The sequence below is a fragment of the Ascaphus truei genome, unplaced genomic scaffold (genome assembly GCF_040206685.1).
Source record: "Ascaphus truei isolate aAscTru1 unplaced genomic scaffold, aAscTru1.hap1 HAP1_SCAFFOLD_711, whole genome shotgun sequence".
Classification (NCBI taxonomy): Eukaryota; Metazoa; Chordata; class Amphibia; order Anura; family Ascaphidae; genus Ascaphus; species Ascaphus truei.
The window spans coordinates 144,960-166,424 of NW_027457045.1; the positions used below are offsets into that span (position 1 = coordinate 144,960).

Here is a 21,465-nt window from a genome sequence, read left to right on the forward strand (position 1 = left end):
AGACAGCTGAGAATAGGTTAACAGAACACAGAACCCCAGCAAGCTCTGCGATATTCTCTTAGGCCTCGGCCAGGCTCCCCGCTGGCGTGCTGAGGCGCGCTGAGGCTCAGGGAAAGCGGGTGCTTTCCCTGGCCTTGCGGGTGCTTTCCCTGTGCGCCGTCAGGGGGCGGGCCAGTGGCGTCACGGAGCTGGTTCGCCCTCATTGGGCTAACCGCTCACGTGACCAGCCCTGCGCGCCGGCAAGCGGGGAAATTTTACATTTCCCTAAGACCTGCGCTTCCGCACGCTTGTGGAACCGTAGGCGAGCCCCCTACTAAAGCCGCTCTAATTGCGGCTGTAGGGGCTCAGTGCTGAGCGGGAGCGCGCCTCAGCGCGCCTCCGCCAGCAAGCAATTAACATGGCCGAGGCCTTAGACTTCAAGAAGCTAGAGATACCTGGACTTGTGAGGCCTACTATCGCAGCCTTTAACCCAGAGGTGCTCAACTCCAGTCCTCAAGACCCCCCGACAGGTCCGGTTTTAAGGATATCCCTGCTTCAGCACAGATGGCTCCATCAGATGCTCAGTTGAAGACTGTGCCTCTGAGCCACCTGTGCTGAAGCAGGGGCTTGGTGAGCCAGCTGTGCGGAAGCAGATACTCAGAAACCTGTGCTGAATCAGAGACGTATTGAAGCACCTGTGCTGAAGCAGGGATATCCTGAAAGCCTGACGGGAGGTCTTGGAGGGCTGGGGGTGGAGAACCCCTGCTTTAACCCATGCACCACTGGTGGGGAACAGAGTCAAATGTTAATATTCCTGATGAACACACAACTCACAAAACTGGCAGAAGTCTTTGTGAAGCTGAGCACTAGTGGGATGATGGTAAGCTCTGTGGTCCAGCAGTAAGGCATTCTTTACAAGCTGCGGTTCTGCACTGCGCTTCCTGTGTGCTGCAATGGATTGATGTATGAATGCTTGCGAAGTTCTTTAAATGACTGATATTCACAATGCTGCCCTGGGATTGATTTCCTGTGATAGTTCTTTGCATCACGGGACAGAAGAAGGCGAAGTTTATGCATTACATACTCAGTGCTCAGAGTATCGATGGATTGGAAATAGTTTCTGCCTAATTGTTCCTCCGCTGACCCCTGCGCATAATGTACTGTCCAGTGCAAGGCGTGAGAGGGTAGAGTGCGTCTGTGTTTAATTACAGGGGGGTTGGCTTATTACCTGTGTGTAATTATTGGAGTCTGCACTTTGCGGAGCGATGTCTCTCCCCCTCTGCGCCTTACTATCTCACTTTTATTCCCATGTGCCATTTGTCTTTGTGCTCTGCCTCCTGCTTTCTCTCACCTCCAAGGGCCCAATTTAGCAACATGATTTAAAGAGGCAATCCAAGAAGTTTCATTAAAAAAACAATTTTTTTTTAAATACACGCAGCCTTTGATTACCTTTGTTGAAAACTAATTACCTAAGCTGCCGATCAATTAGTTCTCCGGTGATTGATCAGCAAAGATCCTGATTCCCCGGGTTCACTAAATGGCCGCCTTTCAGTTTCAATCAATCCTTCAGTCAGTGTAACTCAGCAGCTACAATGTATCCTGATATTACTAAGGTAAGATTATGTTCTGTTACAGTTTGCAGCTCAAACTGCTGGGAACATTGGCAACAAATGATCACAAACAGGAAAGTGTTGCAAATATCTTGCACTGCTGGGGAGAAATCTATAGAAATCAAAGGATGCTCTGTATATTATCCTATATTATATTACAAATGATATTAAAAATGGCATTGAGTTGAATTTTAAGCTGTCAGTATTACTCTGCCTCTCTCCTTCATTTGAACAACATGATATATATATATATTTTACAGTCCCGCTTGGATTGCATCTTTAAAGAGAACCAGTCCAGGAACAGATCCCAGAGGCACCCCAGTGGTTACCTTCCCCTCTGAATATACTCCATTTACCTCAACACTCTGTCACCGATCCTTCAAGCTACGTCTCATCCATTCTACCACCGTGGGCCGCGATTATAGTGGCCGCGGCAGTGCGTGGCGCCAAAACAAATACCTGAATTCCGTGAAGGGCGCATAGTGCGCGCGGCCGAGAGGCAGAATCCTGGGGAGACGATGAATGTGTCTCTCCGTGCGATGGCCGCGTGATGTCAGCGTCACGTGAAGCGGTTCAGCCAATGGTGGCGAACCGCTCGCGTGACGTCACAGGCCACGATTCCGCCACGCCTCCCTGTCACCTCCCGATGTCTCCAGCATACAGTGCTGGTTTTGCGCGCACCGCGCGAGTGATGTCACGGACCACGCCTCCCTGTCGCCTCCTGCATACAGTGCAGGTTTTGCGCGCACCGCGCGAGTGACGTCACGCAGTCGCACGCGCGCCCTGCAGCACTCACTATATTCGCGGCTTTCGACTTCGATCCCAAGCATTGCAACGTGTTTATCCGTCTTCTACGTGGGACAGTGCCACGGGCCTTCCTAAAATCCGGTCAGTAGTAAATAAAGGCCGGTGTGCAGCCCAAGCCCTCGGATAGTGTGGGGGCGCTTGCGACGGAGCGCGTGGCTGCGTGCGACGGGGCGCGTGGCTGCGAGCGTCTGCCGGCCGAGCGATCTGTGGACTGAGATCCGCAGCGATGGGGACGTGTGGCGGTGACATCACGAGGCTGGTCCGCCCTCATTGGCTGAACCGCTCACGTGACCGGGCCGTCGCGTGACAAAACCAAATTCTCTGGCCTCCTGAAAACGCCGTTGCGTTTCGGTCACGCGCTCTTTTGCCGGCCCCATAGAGACGCGGCCTGTTCGCACCGCGCGGTCTCTCGCACTATGGACTTGGTCTTGGGACCGTGGCAGTCTGTGCAGCAGGTGACACTGTTTGTCTTCGCGGCGCTCTCTTTGGTCTGTGCTGATGAAGGAGACCCGTGTGACCTTGCCTTTGTAATTGGGGCTTTCTAGTGAAACCCAAGGTCAGGGCTGATGTCTGTGCCGGGGACATCGGGTTTCGGAAGCCGGGGTTGCGTTCGGACGAGCAGAATCAGGAAATGAAAGGGAAGAGGACAATGTTGTTTTTCATCTTCTAAATTACTTGGGAATTAATTTCTCGTTTTAGCCCTCACCGTCTCTGACCTAAGTCACCGCAGATCAATAGAGAGATTCCTCCCTCAGACAGCGCAGGAAAAACACGCACGCTACTCAACTTACCTTACTTTATTCTGCTCTCCATCCATTCCCACCTGCTGCGTTCTCTCTCTCATTCTCTTTCTGTTTCTCTCTATCCCCTTCTCTCTTTCTGTTTCTCTCTTTCTTTCTTTTTCTCTCTTGCTCTCTCTATTTCTCTCTGTTTCTCTCGCTCTCCCTTTCTCTCTCTCCCTCTCTCTCCCTCTCTCCTTCTCTATCCCTCTTTCTCCTTCTCTATCACTCTCCTTCTCTCTCCTTCTCTCTCTCCCTCTCCTTCTCTCTCCTTCTTTCTCCATCTCTATCTCCTCTCTCCTCTCTCTTTCTCTCTCTCTCTCTCTCTCTCTCTCTCTCTCTCTCTCTCTCTCTCTCTCTCTCTCTCTCTCTCTCTCTCTCTCTCTCTCTCTCTCTCTCTCTCCTTCCCCCTCTCTCTCTCTCTCTCTCTCTCTCTCTTTATCCCCTTTACTCTTTCTCTTATCCTTTCCATGGTTTCTGTTCTAGTCTGAAGTTGCATGGAGCAAATCTATTTGTTCCCCATTATCTCTGTGTGAGAGATCACAGGAGTTAGGCAACAATCAGACATTCTCCCTGAGGGCTCATTCCAGCAACATGTTACCAGCATCTCACATACGGCACAATCCCCGGCCTGACTGAAATCAGACCATTACAGGGGCAGCAGGGGGCAGAGAGGCCAGGACACTGGTTCCATTGCTGAAGATGTACTTTGCTCCAATTTGACTCCTGAGGTTTGGTCTGTAATTCTATACCAACACGAAGAGAGGAAGCCGGTCCGAAAAATGACTGCAGTGTGTTCAACATACCCGAGAACTCAATTGAAGTGGTTTATAAAGAAGAGTTTGAGTACTGTGGTTTAATGCAGAAACGTATAATTGTGCACGCTTCCTTGCACCCATTTTTCAGAAGGGTACAAGAAAAGAGAAATAATTTTGAGACCATTTCCCTCTTGTTAGAAAGAAGGGAAAATGCTGATCAATGAAATGGAGCGGACATCTTCTCCAGCAGGAGGAAGGTGGCTGCATTGTATATTGGGTTTGGCACCTGACAGAACTCTGTAGCCCACTATGCTGCATCGATAGACCATCTGCCCCACCTCCACTCTTTCATACGGCCAACAGTCTGGGGTAGAATGCTGTAAGCAGTGTCAGTCATTTACTGCAGCGCTTCTCTGCTCTCTCCCTGACCCCACTACCTGGGCAGGAGCGCCGGCTGGTGAATGCCATTGGGACACTCTGATTTCTTTACTTCCCCCCATTAATCATTGGCCAACCAAGGCTAACCGAACTCGTGTTTTGAAATGCAGGGGAGACAAAGGGAGCGAGAAGCAAAGGGGAAGGATTTCCCTGACACTGTCTGCCTCAAAAAACAGGGGCAACTGAGAAAAACACAGCACGTTTAAACACAGCGTAATCAACGTTATTTTTTTCACTTTTTTTTTAGACCCATTACTAGGGGTGCGAGGGATCCTGAAAGCTTGCAGTTTTTTTTTTAACTACCCATTATTTTGCTATATTATTGTAATGTACCCCTCCGTACCCCTATCACACTGCTGATGGATGGCCCTACATACTCTCCACACTTCTCACAATCCCTTTAATCCATTCATTGCCCTGTCTGGTTATTTACTGCTCCCCTCTGCCGTTCCTTCTCTACATCATCTGCCTGAGACTGTTATCTGGGTTTTTAGATCTGTGTTAAGCTCCTGGAAACTCTATAAATCAGTATCGCTGACCCGAGGAAGCGAGGAGAACTCTCGCAAGCGCGTCTTACAATATCTATTGTTGGTCCAAATAACAAAGGTAATATCAGCTAATACTGCAGCACTCTGCTATATTATAGCAATGGCTTTCTCTTCTATGGGATAATTCGGCATTGCTGTGCACCAGCATTAGCAAGGCTCAAGTTGAGCATACAATGTGTATTATGAAACTGTGTGCCGTGGGCTGACCGCGTGGCAGATGGATGAGACGGTATTCCGTGGCAGTGAGCGGGTTAGGCTGCGCTTACAGTGCCGGCGACGTCAGGCGACGCTTACAGTGGCGGCGACGTCAGGCTGCTGTCGCTGGAAAAATCAAGTTGAGATGACTTCCAGCGATCGCGACCAAGCCGTCGCACCAGCGCATCGCGCTTACTATAAGCGCACGCGACGGCGGCAATCCATTTGTTTTGACGCGACGTTGCTGTCGCCGGCACTACAAGTGCGGCCTTTACTTCTCTGGGTTTGGGAGGGGGGAGAGCTGCTTTTATCGCTGTCCATGGTCCTGACCGATCTTCCACAGATAGTCCCGGAGAAACGCCAGACTGGAGCACATGAAAGTAATTAGCCAGGCAATGTGTATCCGAGACTTGCAGCATTGAAGGGGAGCGCGTGGCACATGGTGACCCCCCACTTCCCGCACTGATAAGATGGTAATGTGGTAATAAGGAGGCGGAAGTCCTGACGTGACTTGACTGGTGGCTGTCTTGTGAAAATACCCGATGGTATCTCTTCAGTAAAACCTTCAAATGTGTCTCCACTGTTATATATGTTTTACCCCTAGTCCTGCATGTTTTACCCCTAGTCCTGCATGTTTTACCCCTAGTCCTGCATGTTTTACCCCTATTCCTGCATGTTTTTCCCCTAGTCCTGCATGTTTTACCCCCTAGTCCTGCATGTTTTACCCCTAGTCCTGCATGTTTTACCCCTAGTCCTGCATGTTTTGCCCCTAGTCCTGCATGTTTTGCCCCTAGTCCTGCATTTATTTATTTATAAAATATTTTACCAGGAAGTAATACATTGAGAGTTACCTCTCGTTTTCAAGTATGTCCTGGGCACAGAGTAAAACAAATAATACATGGTTACAAATACAGTTACATAAATGAACAAGGTATACATTTATATACAAGACATTGCATGCACAGTTAAAGAAAATATATATTATGAGCTTATGAAACAGTTACAGACCAGATTAAAGTGTGAGACAGCCTTAGATTTGAAAGAACTTAAGATGGTGGTGGATATGAGAGTCTCTGGTAGGTTGTTCCAGTTTTGGGGTGCACGGAAGGAGAAGGAGGAACGTCCGGATACTTTGTTGAGTCTTGGGACCATGAATAGTCTTTTGGAGTCTGATCTCAGGTGATAGGTACTGCATGTGGTAGGGGTGAGGAGCTTGTTCAGGTAGCTGGGTAGCTTGCCCAGAAAGTATTTGAGGGTGAGACAGGAAAGGTGAACTTTGCGCCTAGACTCTAGTGATGACCAATCTAGTTCTTTGAGCATTTCGCAGTGATGTGTGTTGTAGTTGCATTGGAGAACAAAACGACAAATTGAATTGTAGAGGGTGTCAAGTTTGCTAAGGTGGGTTTGAGGAGCCGAGCCATATACTATGTCTCCATAGTCAATAATTGGCATTAGCATCTGCTGTGCAATACGCTTTCTGACCAGGAGACGTGTTTTACCCCTAGTTCTGCTTGTTTTACCCCTAGTCCTGCATGTTTTACCCCTAGTCCTGCATGTTTTGCCCCTAGTCCTGCATGTTTTTCCCCTAGTCCTGCATGTTTTACCCCTAGTCCTGCTTGTTTTACCCCTAGTCCTGCATGTTTTACCCCTAGTCCTGCATGTTTTGCCCCTAGTCCTGCATGTTTTGCCCCTAGTCCTGCATGTTTTGCCCCTAGTCCTGCATGTTTTACCCCCTAGTCCTGCATGTTTTACCCCTAGTCCTGCATGTTTTACCCCTAGTCCTGCATGTTTTGCCCCTAGTCCTGCATGTTTTACCCCTAGTCCTGCATGTTTTGCCCCTAGTCCTGCATGTTTTACCCCTAGTCCTGCATGTTTTACCCCTAGTCCTGCATGTTTTGCCCAATTTCCTTCCATTTGAGTACATTTTATTATCAGGTGCAATTATTGAGCATTGTTATCAACCATTTAGAATTCTTGTTTGATGCGTTGAGTTATGGACAACCAGTGTCACCGAGGACCATTGGTAACTTTGTAGCAGCTGAATTGCGATTTCCAGCCTACGCCGGTTCCTTCCATTCCCTGTACCGTCGCTTCACCGGAGACGGCGATACCAGCATTTCGGAGGACAAAGGAAGGCTCCCCTTGTCTCCGCTTCATTATAAAACACTGGAGCCGCAGCCTGGTTGGGGCCTTGTGATGGTTCGGGAGGTAGAACTTGGCAGGCGAGCCTTCCCTAATGGGCGATGTGAGCATCGGGTACGAAGAGGACAACTGGGAAATGCAGATACAGAAGCTTAGAGGCCATGGTTGACCTTACCCCTGAATGTCCTCCTTTAATCCCCCCTTCCTCTCTCTGTTTATCTCTCCACCAGTCGTCTCTTCAGTCCGTTCATGGTGTACCACATCCCCTTGTGGGAAAAGTGACAGTAACTAAATCACTGTGTACACCTGGGGAGGCCAACTCCAGTCCTCAAAGGCCACCAAGAGGCCAGGTTTTCAGGATATCCCAGCTTCAGCACAGGTGGCTCAATCCGTCCCTGCTTCAGCACAGGTGGCTCAATCCGTCCCTGTTTCACCACAGGTGACCCAACCAGTCCCTGCTTCGGCACAGGTCGCTCAATCAGTGGCTCAGTCTTGTCTTTCGATTCAGCCACTGATTGAGCCTCCTGTGCTGAAGCAGGAATATTCTTACAAGCTGACCAGTTGGTGGCCCTTGAGGACTTGCGTTGCCGCCCCATGTGTAGCCTATCTGCACTCCACGGAACAAATGAACGGTAACTGCAGTTACCAGCAATCTTGGTGCTTCTCTGTGCAACTTGTTTCCTTTGCTCAGTGGCACAGAAAAATTAATTCTGTGCCCTCCAAAATCCCCCCCCCCCTCCCAAGCCCATGATCGGTGCCCCTTCAAGCAGTATTAACCCTTTCCGATCCCTGCGGAGGAAAGAGAGCGTGTCGGCGGTTGCTGAGGGCAGGGTTATTAGGGCGTGCTGATGTGTGGGGGAGCGTTCATGTCTGGGTAGGCGCAGGGGCTGCGTGTGTTTCCAGCATCTCTCTGAACTCTGTCAGGATCACGATGAGATTGGAGAACACAAAAACCCTCCAAAGTCATTAATCACCAGCAGGGCTGGCGGCTGCGACTTGGTGTGAGGCTCCCGCGGCCCGCGTTGAATTATTCGCCAGGAAACGTGCGCAGATTGTTAGAAGGCATCCCCCTCTCTGCGCACCTCCTCTCCCCCGTCTCCTGGTAATGGGGTAAGGAGGCTCTAACAAGGACACATATCTCGGGGGCTATCTGCCATACAGTATGTCGATCCTGACATTCCTTAGAATAAAGACGTGTGAATAACTGTACGTTTCTTTATTCGTTTGTTTCTACCACATTTTGCCTGTTTTTTTTCTTTTGTCATAATGCTCTTTTGCTTTGTTGGTCCTGGAGTTTACTTGATCATCTAGATTAGGGGTTGCTCAACTGCAGTCCTCAACCCCCCCCCCCATCTCTAACAGGGATATCCCTGCTTCAGCACAGGTGGCTCAATCAGAGGCTCAGTCTTCGACTGAGCCTCTGATTGAGCCACCTGTGCTGAAGCCTCCTGTGCTCCAGTCAAAGACTGAGCCTCTGATTGAGCCACCTGTGCTGAAGCAGGGACTGATTGAGCCACCTGTCCTTATCTAGAAGGTGGTGATTGCACTTCTAGGGCTGATAAAAGAAGCATTCATGGATGGTGTCGTACACAATTATAAAGACCTTCCATATCTTCCAGGTGCAACCTTTGGTCGCGTGTGTGAAAGGCGTCTGTGGTCCTTCAAGCTCACGAAGAGCAACATCCACGATGAACTTTGTTGTCGGTCTTCTAAAAAGGTATCACGAGTCGCATCTCCTCCTTGTAATGACTTCTTCAAAAGCCCATTGTACTTTTTACAGCGCGGTTATAAAAGAGCCCGATGCTGCGTCTGGCTAGTACGTCGCTGGGAGATGGATATCGGGCTGAGTCTCCCGGAGCCTTTCCGGGAGTTTCATGCAATGCACGGGACTTCGCTCCCGGCAGGGAGGGTCATTCCAAGCCCCCGGATCACGCTCCCGCAGCATAGTGCAACCCTGGGAAAGCCAGGCAATCAATACAGGAGTCGGGAAAGGTAATTCAATCAGGAGCAGAGAGGAACGCACCGACAGGATAGAGACCAGATTGTGTGTGTGTGTGTGTGTGTGTACATCTGCTCATCTTTTTGGTACGGGAGAGAAAGTGACCACCAGAGACTTCTGTGCAAATGACTGAAACCATCAATTGCAAAATATGTGCTTCTCGGAGGCATGAAGTGAGCAGGGAAAGAGCTCGGAGAGCCATCGCTCTGCCACCAAGGTGCATTTCTGTGCAAATGAGAAGCTGCGCCATGTAATGATGCCGAGTATGTTCTTATAGTCTCCCAAAGCCATTTCTCAAAATAGGACTTCAAGTGTCTAACTCCCTTCTGCTCGAGTTGGAGAAACACACACTTTTTAGTTAAAGGCACCGTTCAGTCCACATGTCTGTGTTCTGCAGTGTCTCTGGCTGTGGGGGCCGCAGATTTAGCACCCCGGAGGTGGCTGCTGTTAACCTTTTAGGTTTTACTCCGTACTCACGGTTAGTTTCATTGAGGAGTCTGCACTGGCAAACGATGCCTTGTAACATTGCAGATCAATGCATTGCAGAGACCTCTGGGAAGGGGTTAATACAGTGGCGGGCAACTCCAGTCCCCAAAGGCCACCAACAGGCCAGGTCTTCAGGACATCCCTGCTTCAGCACAGTAGCTCAATCACCACTGATTGAGCCACCTGTGCTGAAGCAGGGATATACTGATGTGGCGGTGGCCGTTGAGGACTGGAGTGGCCCACCGCTGGGTTAATGTCAACTGGTATCCATCAAAAACACATCAGCGGCCATTTTTAGTTGCCCCGCGTTACCTGGTTAATTCCTACACACATGAGAGCAGCACCTAGCCAGCTCTCATTATCACTCTGCGTTAAGATGCTGATAATACCTTTCAGCTCTGACCCAATTTATGTTTCTGTTGTCAGATCCGCACAAAACCGACCTTCAGAGACCCATCGCGGTGCGGCTGAATAGGAAGTGATTTGTTACAGATGCCGTTCTCTCCCCCCCCATCTCCTCCGCAAACTAGTTTATAGAGCAACTGAAACACAGCCTTGTGTAGCTGTCCCAGTGCGTTCATTTCCACCACTGTGCCAGCGAGGCAGAGAGGGTCCCGGCTTCACCAGTCCCTAATTAACTGTTATTAAAATGGCCTTGCTGCTAGGTCACTGGTCTCTGAAGTGGAACCCCGTGATTTCATGCTTAATGCCATCTTTGTGTGACTGTGCAAATAACCTTTCCCTGCTCTAGCTTGTGTTAGATTAGAAAGCCCTGTGACGCGAGCCTTGGTTGTGCCAGTGGGAGGGTTCTGTATAACACACGGCTGGCACTGCCAGGGCATGGAAAGGTAACACGTGCTGTGATGCGAGCCTTGGTTGTGCCAGTGGGAGAGTTCTGTATAACGCACGGCTGGCACTGCCAGGGCATGGAACGATAGCACGTGCTGTGACGCGATCCTTGGCTGTGCCAGTGATAGGGTTCTGTATAACGCACGGCTGGCACTGCCAGGACATGGAAGGATAACACGTGCTGTGACGCGAGCCTTGGTTGTGCCAGTGGGAGAGTTCTGTATAACGCACGGCTGGCACTGCCAGGGCATGGAATGATGACACGTGCTGTGACGCGAGCCTTGGTTGTGCCAGTGGGAGGGTTCTGTATAACGCACGGCTGGCACTGCCAGTGCATGGAAGGATAGCATGTGCTGTGACGCGAGCCTTGGCTGTGCCAGTGGTAGGGTTCTGTATAACGCACGGCTGGCACTGCCAGGGCATGGAAGGATAGCACGTGCTGTGACGCGAGCCTTGGTTGTGCCAGTGGTAGGAGTCTGTATAACGCACGGCTGGCACTGCCAGGGCATGGATGGATAACACATGCTGTGACGCGAGCCTTGGTTGTGCCAGTGGTAGGGTTCTGTATAACGCACAGCTGGCACTGCCAGGGCATGGGAGGATAGCACGTGCTGTGACGCGAGCCTTGGTTGTGCCAGTGGGAGTGTTCTGTATAACGCACGGCTGGCACTGCCACGACATGGAAGGATAGCACGTGCTGTGACGCGAGCCTTGGTTGTGCCAGTGGGAGGGTTCTGTATAACACACGGCTGGCACTGCCAGGACATGGAAGGATAGCATGTGCTGTGACGCGAGCCTCGGATGTGCCAGTGGTAGGGTTCTGTATAACGCACGGCTGGCACTGCCAGGGCATGGGAGGATAGCACGTGCTGTGACGCGAGCCTTGGTTGTACCAGTGGTAGGGTTCTGTATAACACACGGCTGGCACTGCCATGACATGGAAGGATAACACGTGCTGTGACGCGAGCCTTGGTTGTGCCAGTGGTAGGGTTCTGTATAACGCACGGCTGGCACTGCCAGGGCATGGGAGGATAGCACGTGCTGGGACACGAGCCTTGGCTGTGCTAGTGGTAGGGTTCTGTATAATGCACGGCTGGCACTGCCAGGGCATGGGAGGATAGCACGTGCTGTGACGCGAGCCTCGAATGTGCCAGTGGGAGGGTTCTGTATAACACACGGCTGGCACTGCCAGGAAATGGAAAGATAACACGTGCTGTGACGCGAGCCTTGGCTGTGCCAGTGGGAGGGTTCTGTATAACGCACGGCTGGCACTGCCAGGGCATGGAAGGATAGCACGTGCTGTGACGCGAGCCTTGGTTGTGCCAGTGGGAGGGTTCTGTATAACGCACGGCTGGCACTGCCAGGGCATGGAAGGATAGCACGTGCTGTGACGCGAGCCTTGGTTGTGCCAGTGGGAGGGTTCTGTATAACGTACGGCTGGCACTGCCAGGCCATGGAAGGATAGCACGTGCTGTGACACGAGCCTTGGTTGTGCCAGTGGTAGGGTTCTGTAACGCACGGCTGGCACTGCCAGGGCATGGAAGGATAGCACGTGCTGTGACGCGAGCCTTGGCTGTGTCAGTGGGAGGGTTCTGTATAACGCACGGCTGGCACTGCCAGGGCATGTAAAGATAACATGTGCTGTGACGCGAGCCTTGGCTGTGCCAGTGGTAGGGTTCTGTATAACGCACGACTGGCACTGCCAGGGCATGGAAGGATAGCACGTGCTGTGGTGCGAGCCTTGGTTGTGCCAGTGGTAGGGTTCTGTATAACACACGGCTGACACTGCCAGGGCATGGAAAGATAACACGTGCTGTGACGCGAGCCTTGGTTGTGCCAGTGGTAGGGTTCTGTATAACGCACGGCTGGCACTGCCAGGGCATGGAAGGATAGCACGTGCTGTGACGCGAGCCTTGGTTGTGCCAGTGGGAGGGTTCTGTATAACGCACGGCTGGCACTGCCAGGGCATGGAAGGATAGCACGTGCTGTGACGCGAGCCTTGGCTGTGCCAGTGGGAGGGTTCTGTATAACGCACGGCTGGCACTGCCAGGGCATGGATGGATAGCACGTGCTGTGACGCGAGCCTTGGCTGTGCCAGTGGGAGGGTTCTGTATAATGCACGGCTGGCACTGCCAGGGCATGGAAGGATAGCACGTGCTGTGACGCGAGCCTTGGCTGTGCCAGTGGGAGGGTTCTGTATAACGCACGGCTGGCACTGCCAGGGCATGGAAGGATAGCACGTGCTGTGACGCGAGCCTTGGTTGTGCCAGTGGGAGGGTTCTGTATAACGCACGGCTGGCACTGCCAGGGCATGGAAGGATAGCACGTGCTGTGACGCGAGCCTTGGTTGTGCCAGTGGTAGGGTTCTGTATAACGCACGGCTGGCACTGCCAGGGCATGGAAGGATAGCACGTGCTGTGACGCGAGCCTTGGTTGTGCCAGTGGGAGGGTTCTGTATAACGCACGGCTGGCACTGCCAGGGCATGGAAGGATAGCACGTGCTGTGACGCGAGCCTTGGTTGTGCCAGTGGTAGGGTTCTGTATAACGCATGGCTGGCACTGCCAGGGCATGGAAGGATAGCACGTGCTGTGACGCGAGCCTCGGATGTGCCAGTGGTAGGGTTCTGTATAACGCATGGCTGGCACTGCCAGGGCATGGGAGGATAGCACGTGCTGTGACGCGAGCCTTGGCTGTGCCAGTGGTAGGGTTCTGTATAACGCACGGCTGGCACTGCCAGGGCATGGAAGGATAGCACGTGCTGTGACGCGAGCCTTGGTTGTGCCAGTGGTAGGGTTCTGTATAACACACGGCTGGCACTGCCAGGGCATGGAAGTATAGCACGTGCTGTGACGCGAGCTTTGGTTGTGCCAGTGGTAGGGCTCTATTTAACACACGGCTGGCACTGCCAGGGCATGGAAGGATAGCACGTGCTGTGACGCGGGAAACAATCTGCATCATATGTAAGAAACTGGACTTCCAAACCTGACGCCATACAAAATGCATTCATACATATGCCGGGATCCGTCACGCTCTGGCGCGCGGTATCGCACCCCGATGCGGCGTTAACATGGACGGCCGTTTTTGGGATTCCATACCCAACATTTGTTTCCATGAATCTGCCCCATGGTCTCCTTTTACCTACAGGAAAAGATGATCACTGAGCAGCAAAGGGGCAAACACAGGCTCAGCAGGTCTCCGGCTAGAAGCCTAAGTAAGAAGAAGTTGTGTTTGGTTTTCCAAGTGCTACAAATGAATATCCAGAGCAGTGAGAGGACACGGCCGGAGCCCCAGATCTCATTCTGTTTGCTGCATTCCCACATTGAGGGGAGTCCCGTGTCCTGCACTGCGGTGCTATTAGCACAGGGCCGAGCTTGGAGACTCCGCCATCGCAGAGATAACATGGATAAACGCTGCAGATCCGAGATACCCGACTGTGAGTTTGTCACGTCGTTCCGCCCAACTCCCCAGATCCCGGCACAGTGCAACTCCCACCGAAATAGATAACATTCTCTGATATGGTTCACTTTGCTGTTGTATTTATTTTTTAACATGTATTGTTCACATTAGCTGCATTGAATAAACCCTGCTCCCTTATCTTCCAGCTCTCCCCCTCCCCACCCACCTTGTGCCTCTGGTGTCCTCCAATCACATAGGATCTTGTGTTTGTGCGCTTGTTGGAGAATCCCTCCATGCATAGCCGGCCAGCGCTTACATGCGTTGGAGGGAGTGCTCCCGGCAGATAACAGGAGGGGGAACGGTGACACGGTTTAGCAGGTGAAGCGAAACCTCGTCCCTCTCCGATCCCCCAGCGGAGTCGCGCTTATCTGCTTAGCCAGGAGCTCTGCTCTTTTATTCCCCCCCCCCCCCTCCACCCCCTATCTGATAACACAGCCAGGAGGCTTACACGGGGCCAGCGATGGCGCTTAGTATTCACACACACGCGGCTCCTGTAGTCATTCCATCTCAAACCGATTCACTGTTCATTCCCACTTAGCCCATCCAAGGAGCATATCTGTGTTTTCCCTGCACCGTGCTGATTGCGTGGATCACTTGTGGAATCATCCAGCGGTTTTTACCCCCCCCCCCATTCTTACAGAATTATTGATGCTGTCGTGGCAAAAAATAAAATAAAATGATTTGCGCAGTTCCACGATATGGCGCGCTTGTGCGTGTTTATATCAGCAAACAATCCCCGCAGGTCGGAATAACCCCGTCTTCCCTTGGCTCGTCCTGAGCCCACAATGGAAGAAGTGTGTAGGGTGTGTTCTGTGGTATTGTGTCATGCGCTGTGAAGTTGCAGATGGAGCTGGCAATGCCACTGTGTGTTGTTTTGCCAACATATATTATTTATACTTCTACTCGGAGGTATATAATTAATTTAATGTGGAAGAGACCGACCCTCACTCAGTGACTGGTCACAGTCTCTTCTACTGTCTGAGACCCACTCACAATAAGGCTGCGTCCATACAGCTTTCGTCCGCGCCGAGGCATGCGTGAAGTCACTCGCGTGAAGTGGGTGCGTTTTCAGGACATGCTAGACACGCCGTAGGGGGCGTGTCTGGGACGTCACGGAGCTGGTTCACGTCGCGCCGTGAAATCAGTCTATGGGCGCGATCAATGCCTTAAGGCAATGTGATTGCGCAGCGGCCACGCGATCTTCGGCAGCATAGACGACGCCTAAGGGAGGTTGCCTCCCCTATGGGTTTGCCTGAGGCTGCAGTCCAGTAAGTGAGACTCTTGAGATGACCGGGAGATTTGGGAGACGCTAGGACTGCAAACCCATCTGCCTTTTCACTTTCACCCCTTTAAACTCCGTGGCATCACGTGGTACCTGCCTCCAGCGCTGAAGGAGCCTTACAGCTGGTATGGTGCCCGCTCAAGCTGTTGAGCTGTGCAGATGCAGCCAAAGACTTGGCATGCTAATTGAGGCCGTGGCTCCTAACGAGTAGAGATAATAAGGCAGACAGGGAATACCACCATTCTGAAGGGTTGTCTTCTGCAGTTTGCTGCCCATTCCAAGAGGCATCTGCTGTCTCTCCCCCCACCCCCCCCGCCAATTCCCCCCTTCCCCCACCTCCCCCTTCCCCCTGCTTGTGGAGAGCAGGTCGCAGGTACCCATTCACCTTGCTCCTGCAGCGTCTCGGTGCCTCCATATGGTCATTGCGAAGGTCAGGGAACGTGGTGAAGGTCGCGGAGACGCCTTGTCAGCCCGGATTACAAAATCACGAATCAAATCACATGGAAGAGTGTTCACTGGCCGTCGCCCAGGGGGAGATGTGAAGTTAATACAATTAGTTAAAAATTGTGATCGCGAGTGCAAATAATGTAATATTCCAGAGATGAGATATCTGAACATGTGTATAGAAGAGAGAAGGGGCCAGATGCATAGACTCACGCAGCTTCACACTACAATGCATTATTATTATTATTGATCGATTGCGTTTAATATGGCTTCTTCAGCCTTACGAATGAAATGTCTGTGTCCCGTTTCTGTTCTCAGAATAGTTATACGGTATTATATATTCATCCAGCCCTGTCTGGTAGCGGCTGCTACACTCTTCCCACAGAATGTGAGTCCGTAGCAGAAGACACGCAGCTAGCATATTCCTCACGGTTGATATAAATGGATAATTAGACGGTGCTAGAAAAACTCTAATAGAGAACATTTAGTAACATATAATGGGGGGGGGAGACGTGTGTGTGTGGAGGGGGGGGGGTTCAGGGGGCCAGTTCTGTCCCCCACATTGCACAGAGCAAGAATAATTTGAATATTAACAAAAAGTCATCTATTCATTTTCTTTTAATGAAAGTAAAATGCGTTTAACTACAGAAAAACTTAAACCTATCACTTTCTCCCTGTTCACGTATTGCTCCCGTCCCAGGACATTCTCTGTGTCCATTCTGACATTGTGGCCATTGACCTGCCATTGATGCATCTCTAACTTATTGTCTTTTCAGCTGGGGGAGGTCAGGGATGGGTGTAGCACTGCCGGGAGGCTATGTATGACAAGCCACCTGGGCCGGAAACCGCAAAATGCGCGGGGGACAAAGCCATGGCATCTTTCTCTCTGACACACCGGGTGTTGAATGTGGCACACCGTTGCTGTATCTGCAGTATCAGATTCATCTACTCCCGGGGCGGCCAACTGCAGTCCTCAAGGGCCACCAACAGGTCAGGATATCCCTGCTTCAGCACAGGTGGCTCAGTCGAAGATTGAGCCGCCTGTGCTGAAGCAGAGATACCTGACCTGCTGGTGGCCCCTCAGGACTGGTGTTGGACACCCCTGATCTACGCGTGTTCACAGTGAATTTACACCGTCTTTTACGCCAGTGCATGTTTGACAGGTCACTGTGAACAAGCAGCTTTAAGTACAGATAGATGAACCTGACCCCTCACCTTTTATCAATCACCTGGATGCATCCCCTAATAACTAAGCATGCTCTCGGGGAGGCGACACTGCCCCCCCCCAATGTGTGCGTCGGGGACACCCCCTTCTCCTTTCCCCTCATTGGTCTTCCTTCTGCCCGTCGCCGCGAGAGATAAAGTGCTTTTTTCGCAGTGGCCAATTTCAAGGCATGCGGATAAAAAGGAATTGGAGTGAAGCGAAGAGACGGATAGGTACCCTGCTGAGGCCAGGGCAGAGATTAAGGGCGAAGGCAAATCATCGCAAGCTTGCAGTTGGCAATTTGTTGGCTTTTTGTGTCAATTTTCTCCCGTGTTTTCCGCACAATTCGACCTTCAGAGTCGGGGGGGGGGGGGGGGGCGGCAGAAACAGTCACTGGGGAAAAACCAAAGAAGCGCCAGTTACTGCGCAAAACTGGTAGCAGATGGAAGTCGCAGGGTGGATTGCAGGGTACGGTGTGTATAGCGAGTATGAAGTATCCTTGCCTTGTAGATCCGCGCCACATATGTTAAAGCCGCAGGGAGCAGAGTGACAGCGCAGGAGGAGTCGGGGAAGGGAAGCGAGATGATGAACGCCGCTCTCTTTGCCTTGCAGCGTGGTACCTGGAGATTAAGGACAGGCATGTCCGGGTTACGGCGCTTTTGAAGACAAATTGAAAGACACCGGAGAAAACCGAGACATCGGCGCAGAAGTGAGACGCGCAGACGCTGCTAAGGGGTAAGACGTTTCTCACGGGATGGGGGGATCGGGTGGAGGAGGATGGGGGGTTGTTCGATGGGATGCAGTCACTTATTATTCCAGAACTGCGCAAATTAATGAGCGTTTGGCGGACACTGTTAGCCGATGCAATAATCAGATTATATATGTATGTATGTATGTATATCTTTATTTATATAGCGCCGGGTACACAGCGCTTCCCAGCAGCAATACACGGGGCATAATAATATAACACATAATGGGAACAAGTGCTTGCACAGGAAAAGGAGTCTCTGCCCCGAAGAGCTTACAATCTAAGTGGTAAGTAGGGAGAAGTTACAGAGACAGGGTGTCCTGGTAAGTGCGTCTGCAAGGGGCCATGGTCAGTGCAAATGAGGTGTATAGTATCAGCCAGCGGGGCTACCCATATACTTCGTTACAGAGGTGTGTTTTAAGACAGGTCCTAAAGGTGGATAGAGAGGGTGCTAGTCGGGTGTTGAGGGGAAGGTATTCCAGAGGTGTGGGGCAGTCAGTGAGAAAGGTTTAAGGCGGGAGAGGGCTTTAGATACAAAGGGGGTAGAGGGAAGACATCCTTGAGAAGAACGCTAGAGTCGGGCAGGTGTACAGTGAGATATTAGGGGGAGATGTAAGGATGGGCAGAGGAGGGTATAGGGAGAAATTAGGGTGAGATGTAAGGAGGGGCAGAGGAGGGTATAGGGAGATATTAGGGTGAGATGTAAGGAGGAGCAAAGGGGTTTACAGTGAGATATTAGGGTGAGATGTAAGGAGGAGCAGAAGGGGGTATAGTGAGATATTAGGGTGAGATCTAAGGAGGGACAGAGGAGGGTATAGTGAGATATTAGGGTGAGATGTAAGGAGGGGCAGAGGAGGGTATAGTGAGATATTAGGGTGAGATGTGAGGAGGGGCAGAGGAGGGTATAGTGAGATATTAGGGCTGAGATGTAAAGAGGGGCAGAGGAGGGTATAGTGAGATATTAGAGTGAGATGTAAGGAGGGCAGAGGAGGGTATAGTGAGATATTAGGGTGAGATGTAAGGGGGGGCACAGGAGGGTATAGTGAGATATTAGGATGAGATGTAAGGAGGGTATAGTGAGGTATTGGGATGAGATGTAAGGAGGGGCACAGGAGGGTATAATGAGGTATTAGGGTGAGGTGTAAGGAGGAGCACAGGAGGGTATAGTGAGGTATTAGGATGAGATGTAAGGAGGGGCACAGGAGGGTATAGTGAGGTATTAGGATGAGATGTTATGAGGGGCACAGGAGGGTGTAGTGAGGTATTAAGATGAGATGTAAGGAGGGGCACAAGAGGGTATAGTGAGGTATTAGGGTGAGGTGTAAGGAGGGGCACAGGAGGGTATAGTGAGGTATTAGGGTGAGGTGTAAGGAGGGGCACAGGAGGGTATAGTGAGAAATTAGGGTGAGATGTAAGGAGGGGCACAGGAGGGTATAGTGAGGTATTAGGATGAGATGTAAGGAGGGGCACAGGAGGGTATAGTGAGGTATTAGGATGAGATGTAAGGAGGGGCACAAGAGGGTATAGTGAGATATTAGGGTGAGATGTAAGGAGGGGCACAGGAGGGTATAGTGAGATATTAGGGTGAGATGTAAGGAGGGGCACAGGAGGGTATAGTGAGATGTACTGTAAGGAGGGGCACAGGAGGGTATAGTGAGATATTAGGGTGAGATGTAAAGAGGGGCAGAGGAGGGTATAGTGAGATATTAGGGTGAGATGTAAAGAGGGGCAGAGGAGGGTATAGTGAGATATTAGGGTGAGATGTAAGGGGGGGGCACAGGAGGGTATAGTGAGGTATTAGGGTGAGATGTAAGGAGGGGCAGAGGAGGGTATAGTGAGGTATTAGGGTGAGGTGTAAGGAGGGGCAGAGGGGGTATAGTGAGGTATTAGAGTGAGGTGTAAGGAGGGGCACCGAAGGGTATCGTGAGGTATTGGGATGAGATGTAAGGGGGGGGCACAGGAGGGTATAGTGAGGTATTAGGGTGAGATGTAAGGAGGGGCAGAGGAGGGTATAGTGAGGTATTAGGGTGAGGTGTAAGGAGGGGCAGAGGGGGTATAGTGAGGTATTAGAGTGAGGTGTAAGGAGGGGCACAGGAGGGTATAGTGAGGTGTACTGTAAGGAGGGGCACAGGAGGGTATAGTGAGATATTAGGGTGAGATGTAAAGAGGGGCAGAGGAGGGTATAGTGAGATATTAGGGTGAGATGTAAAGAGGGGCAGAGGAGGGTATAATGAGATATTAGGGTGAGATGTAAAGAGGGGCAGAGGAGGGTATAGTGAGATATTAGGGTGAGATGTAAGGGGGGGGCACAGGAGGGTATAGTGAGGTATTAGGGTGAAATGTAAGGAGGGGCACCGGAGGGTATAGTGAGGTATTAGGGTGAGGTGTAAGGAGGGGCAGAGGGGGTATAGTGAGGTATTAGGGTGAGGTGTAAGGAGGGGCACCGGAGGGTATAGTGAGGTATTAGGGTGAGGTGTAAGGAAGGGCACCGGAGGGTATAGTGAGGTATTAGGGTGAGGTGTAAGGAGGGGCAGAGGAGGGTATAGTGAGGTATTAGGGTGAGGTGTAAGGAGGGTATTATGTCTAACATTTGGAATTGTATGTTGTGGCTATTTGTACTTTCTGCTTCAGTAAGGGTTCCCAGTGGCTATCAGAAGTCCGTAATGCGTCGTACATGTTCCCGGTACCGGTTCCGTTTCCCATTAACAGAACTAAAGAAATGTGGTTACGAACCTCTTTACATGAGGGAGAATGAATTTCTTTCTGTTTATTACACATTTAGCAGCTATAAGGATGTGGGATATAAATGTTTATATTTGTTGAGATTAGAGAGAGGTTTGCCCAGCAATAAAGTCCATGGCTCTTTATCAACATTGATATTCGTGTTAGCAGAGAAGCGCCTTATCCTAGAGAGGAGGAACCTTAGGGCAACACAGGACAATGTCTGAGAGGGGACCTCTGTGTCCACAAATTCTCCTACATAGGGGTGAGATTGATTGGTTCATAGAGTTTAGTGGGAGTCTCATAGCACCTGTATAGAAATTTATACGACCGAGTTATCCTTGATGGGGGTACATATAGCGCTTTTAGCGCCAGATGGAGACTGTGATGGCAGATACAACAGATTTGTTCAAAAAAAGGTTGGACGTCTTTTTAGATGGGAAAGGTATACAGGGATATACCAAATAAGTATACATGGGAAGGATGTTGGTCCAGGGATTAATCCGATTGCCAATTCTTGGAGTCAGGAAGGAATTTATTTTTCCCCTTATGAGATATCATTGGATGATGTGACACTGGGGTTTTTTGTTTGCTTCCTCTGGATCAATAAGTAAGTATAGATATAGGATAAAGTATCTGTCGTCTACATTTAGTGTAGGTTGAACTTGATGGACGTACGTCTTTTTTCAACCTCATCTACTATGTAACTATGTAACTGTGTAACTGTGTAAGATTCCCCCATGCCAGTCTTCTAAATCGGGCTCTTGTTCCAATTCTCTCGACCATGAGATCCGATATTTGTCTTCTGCCGAAATCCTCGTCGGTTGCATCTAGAATCCTTTATAAAAAACAGGTTATCTTGGGTTGTTCTTGAGAGTGGAAGCACAAGGGTGCAAAAGAAACACAAGCTGGAAAATGGTACGAATTAACATTTTGATCTAACAAAATGTGTCGTTTGAAGTTTTCTACAGAGGGGGTTTCCCCCAGAAAGGTTAACATGGTGGCTTTAGAGAGCGCGC

General features: G+C 50.8%; 1 long non-coding RNA gene across 1 annotated transcript in view; it reads left to right on the forward strand.

The window, feature by feature from the left end:
* Positions 1-17,956, forward strand: part of LOC142486027 (uncharacterized) — a 115,661-nt gene extending 97,705 nt beyond the window's left edge. Inside the window, exons 3-4 of the long non-coding RNA XR_012798763.1 lie at positions 17,590-17,712; positions 17,893-17,956. This is a non-coding gene — a long non-coding RNA (uncharacterized LOC142486027). The remainder of the gene's footprint in view (positions 1-17,589; positions 17,713-17,892) is intronic.
* The last annotated feature ends 3,509 nt before the right edge of the window (positions 17,957-21,465 follow it).